The 4580-nt window shown below is 37.3% G+C and overlaps 1 long non-coding RNA gene across 2 annotated transcripts; it reads right to left on the bottom strand.

Annotated features, from left to right (window-relative positions):
* Positions 1-211: 211 nt before the first annotated feature.
* On the bottom strand, positions 212-2058 carry LOC130206820 (uncharacterized). Of its 2 annotated transcripts, XR_008834186.1 has the most exons (4): positions 1963-2058; positions 1558-1889; positions 1236-1420; positions 212-425 (listed from the first exon to the last, which is right to left on the bottom strand). It is a non-coding gene; the product is annotated as an uncharacterized LOC130206820 (long non-coding RNA). The 2 variants fall into 2 exon arrangements; XR_008834185.1 differs by having other exon boundaries at positions 1558-2058.
* Between the last annotated feature and the right edge of the window lie 2522 nt (positions 2059-4580).

The following is a 4580-nucleotide window of genomic DNA, read 5'->3' as shown; positions in this document are numbered from 1 at the left end:
TTCCTTTGCAAAAACATGGTACAGTGTATAACAATAGGTTGGCATAGATTTTACAGTCAACATTTGATTATTGTAAATTACAAATGGAAATATCTTAATAACACCTTTTGTAAAACAAGATACAAACCATCGTTGATGAAAACCTTAAGAAACTAACATTCTGTGAAAAACAGGTTGAACTGATCCACTCACATGTGTTGTAACCTCACAAAGCATTGTTGAGATCTTGAAAAAACAGGATGTGGACATGAAGGATATCCCATGAATAAGCAAAAGATTAGCCACTTGCCCAGAGTTGATTAAGAGCAATGAGTCTCTGTGTCCAGACTTGACTGAAGAGGGCACCCAGCATGGTAGTCTCACACAGACACAAAGTTCAGGAAGTTCTTCTTGAAAACTCGTATGTTGACATCAGGTGATCCTCTCTGCAGCCAAAAAAACAAAGCAAAGGCAAAGTTAGATTGATGCAGTGCTTGAGCATGATGCTGAAACAGATACACATTCACTGCCTTCTGGTAAACTGAGCTTCAATGATAAAGTCACCTTTATAGTTAAACAATATTAATAAGTCAGGTTCAATGTTGAATAAGGACATATTTTAGCATAAAGGCATTACAATGTGTTACATGTCTGTAATCTTGCAGCCTACATATGAGTCCACTCAGGCAATCAAGACCATCATCACGTTTCACGCGGTTCGGGTTTCCAACCAGGGTAACAGCCCATCCAATTAATTCCATCATTTAAAAACATGTTTGTATTTTTTTAAGATACACTAACAAAACCTTTTGATGTACCCCTATAAACAATAACACAATTATTATTGCAAAAAAAGGATAAACTAGATTACAGTCTAGCTTGTTGTGGATTTGTCTAACTGAAATACTCAGTGTACAATAGCTGATATATCTTCCTCCGCCTTACATTTAAATTGTTTTAATGAGACCCAGTCCAATTGCAAACAATGCCCTCCTGCATTTATCATTACATTTATAGTACATGTCACTTGTGTGCAAAGACAGAGTTGCAAACCTATTTAGGGTGGATTTGGGAAAGATAGTACACATGACGATATGCCATAGAATTAATTAAACGTTTCTGCTATACGTTGGAACTAAATTTAAGGGGGATATCAGTTCAAACCACAATAAAATTAATTGAGGATGATCAATTGAGGGAAGTTTGAGTTGTGCTTGCACCTATCATTTGCTATACTGAACTACATCACCGCTTACCTCGATTTAGCCTCGACAAGACTGGTGTCTGAGTCATTAGGTCCAGACTGAAGACAGGTGGGGACCGAATATCCTGCAGACATGCCATGATGTTCAGGAAACTGGAACTTAAGGCAGGCGTAGTCATCATTACTGCTTGAAGACTCACAGGTCAATCGGTTGTCTGTGGGCTGACATGATTCTCTCTACAGCCAGAAAAAAGACAATTGAAAAGATTAACAATAATATAACTTTAAATAGCATTTACAACATGACAAAGTGGTTACAACAATAACAATTTATTCTGTTGTTAAATTAACACACTGAACTTAAAACCACTTACCACCGTTTATCCTTGACAACTTGCATCCGATCATGGGTCACACTAGTGGAACAGCAAAGAAGGTGTTGAGGTTCATGCTGGTAGTCGTAGTCACACCTAAAAAGAAAGAGTAAGGAGATAAAGGACAAGGGGAAGACGTACATCCTCTTCAGTAAAACCAAAATCATCTCAAGCATCAACTTTTGCTCTTTTCAATGCCAAGGTTGTAAATCAAAATGAAAAGGCTAGATTCACACTCAAGTGCCCCATGTTGTCGTCATCATAGCGGCCAAGGTTTGATTTCCGGTGGGCCCTTTGCTGCAGATCCTCCCCTGTGGTGCTTGTGTGCTTCTCTCTAACACAAATAAAGAAAAAACATCTTAAAAAATGTCATGCTTCTGGCATTTAAATGGATTATAATCTCACCGTGTTGCTGGGTGTCATTAAGGTCACGAAGTTGTTCCATCCAAATTGGATGACAATGTCTGAAAGGTGGCAGGAGAAAATAATTAGCATTTTACGATAAACTCTTGCCATGTCCAACAGTCTCATTCCACTGGTCTCCTCTTGCATGAGGATCACAGCCGGCTGTAGCTCCAGTTCATCAGACAGTCTATTTATTTCTGTAATGAATGTGAAATAAAAAATGAATGTCAGGCGGCGTTTTGCCAGGGAGCTTGGCCTTGTTTATGGGCAAACTGGGGCTCTCAATGTGTGCTCTCAATGTGTGTTTGGCTCCTGTGTTTTTCACATGATGATACAGTTAATACATCATAGTGAGAAAAGGTCTGTCAATCCATGGGGCGAGAAAATCTGGCCAATTAAAGGGTTGCACATGCTGCTAAAATAACAACAAAAATATGATTGAGTTGTGATAATATTGGGAAAAAACACAATATTAATCACTCAGGTTTTTCAACATTGGCGTGTGCATAGGCCACTGGGAAGCCTTGGTGAGTTTTCAGCAAAGGTTTAGGTCAGTTCAATTGGAAAGAACTCAAGGCAGGGGAAACCGTGTTGTGATGTTTATTGGTTAGTTTTAACACCTTGACTTTCAGTGAGAAAATTGGCTGGAAGCAATTTGTCTGGAAAAGGGGGTAAAAAGCTAGTCTGGCTCCGTCCAAAAAGTATCTTTGAGTGTCTAGAAAAACACTATATAAATTTGAGGTCTTATTATTATTATTATTATTATAAAATATGGCTGCCAGCATTTCTAAAGCTCAATGATGAACTTGTTCTGTCTTGTTTGTTTGAAGCAAAATTTAATTTACTATTCCTATACATAAAGAGTTATCACTGAGATAAGATATAAAAACGAATGGTCTGTAGGAAGAAAACAGTATTTGAAGGACATCTGCAGTGCATCCACTTTGCCAATCTTTACAATTATTCTGTATTCATCTTCGAGAGTGACGTGGTATTTTGTTGTCCCAGTTTCCCATCGACTGCTTGTTTCATATTTAAAAGTGCATAAAGGGAGAGAAGAGTTGTAATAAAGGTGAAGTGTTTAATAGATATTCCTCTGGCTGAGACGCTGTGCTTTAGATGTATGCTTATCTCTATTTAGTTTTTTTTCCTGACAAGTACTCCTGAACCGCAGAAAAACATTTACTATATACAAATATTTCTTGACATCGAGATGACGGCCTAACGAAATCATGTGAGAGAAAATATTGTCCAAAAAAATCATCTTTGTAGTTATAGATTAGTTATTGGGCTGCCTTTTCTACCTCTACGTGCTACCTTTTAAACCTTATCACTTCTTCTCTGTCCTTTTGTCTTCACAGCCTTTTTCTATATTTTATTTGGGGTGGGTTTATTCCGTCTTAATAAAAACGCATCTCAGGATATGAAAGGTAACAGATGTACACAGAAGTTCAAGTTAGATCATTGCCCACATGAGAATATCAACATTTGGCTTTTCTGTTTTGAAACATATTTTATTATTATTATTATTTTTTGTGCCAAAGTTAAAACATTTCTGGGTGTGTACAATTTGACATATTCAAATATGGACAAACCACACTCAGGCCTGATGAAGCAGATTAGCTGAGTTTAGTAGCATGTGTGTTTGAGTTCTCTATTAACAGGATATACTTAAGTTGTGTAAACTTTAGTCACAAACACAGAGGTCAGTGAAGTACACTGCATACTGGGCTAAGCAAACATGATGTACAGCAGGAGTGAACACCATCAGAATTTGAATTGATTTGACATAATGGAAAGTCAATTAATATCAGCCACAATCTAAAAGAGGTTAAACCACAAGATCGGGCATTCTAATCAAAAGGTCATCAGGTGACTCATCCTCACAATGTTCTTCATTTCTCCTCAGCAGCAAAAGGCACAAGCAAAGTCCAGTCACATCATCGTCATTGTCCACGTTTTTGTTGTTGTTGCATTCCTGCTTTGGAAATTAATCAATCACAGCATCTACTGGAAGCAACAATCTACAAGTCGGTGTTATGGATCAGATGATTTCGTCAGGGACAAATGACGCAACTTGCTGCAGGGTTGTCATTGCAAGTTGCATCGTGGCAAAAAGAAAAGAAAAAAGGTTATGTAGACTTCTTTGTCATGTTTCATGCTTTCACACTGGTTCCCACAATGACAATTATGTCTATTCAGATGCACCTTTCACCAGCTGTGCCACTGTTTCCATTTATAATGAATATCTAATATCCATGTAAATCAGGTCACTGCTGTACTGCTATATTCCTTAAAGTGAAAGAAGGTTAATGTTTAATTGATTTAGCAATACCAATTTGTGATAATAGCTCATCTTAAATTACTGTGACACAATGGGACTTGTTACATGGCACTGAATCCCATTTTAAAAGAATGTCAGAACAGGTAACAAATCAGTCCCCTTTCTTGCTCAATGTTCATATCAATTATTTAGATACTACTTCAATTTGACATATCCAGTTAATCCAGGCACATCAATCAACAATCCTCTTTTTCTTTAGCTTGTTGATCTATCTCTGAAAACCAATTCACTAACAACGACCTATGTCTATGGCGATATGATTTTACAGTTGGTT

The sequence above is a fragment of the Pseudoliparis swirei genome, chromosome 17 (genome assembly GCF_029220125.1).
Source record: "Pseudoliparis swirei isolate HS2019 ecotype Mariana Trench chromosome 17, NWPU_hadal_v1, whole genome shotgun sequence".
In the NCBI taxonomy this organism is placed as follows: Eukaryota; Metazoa; Chordata; class Actinopteri; order Perciformes; family Liparidae; genus Pseudoliparis; species Pseudoliparis swirei.
Note: the sequence above shows the minus strand (reverse complement) of the source record. Positions and strands in the feature narration are given on the sequence as shown.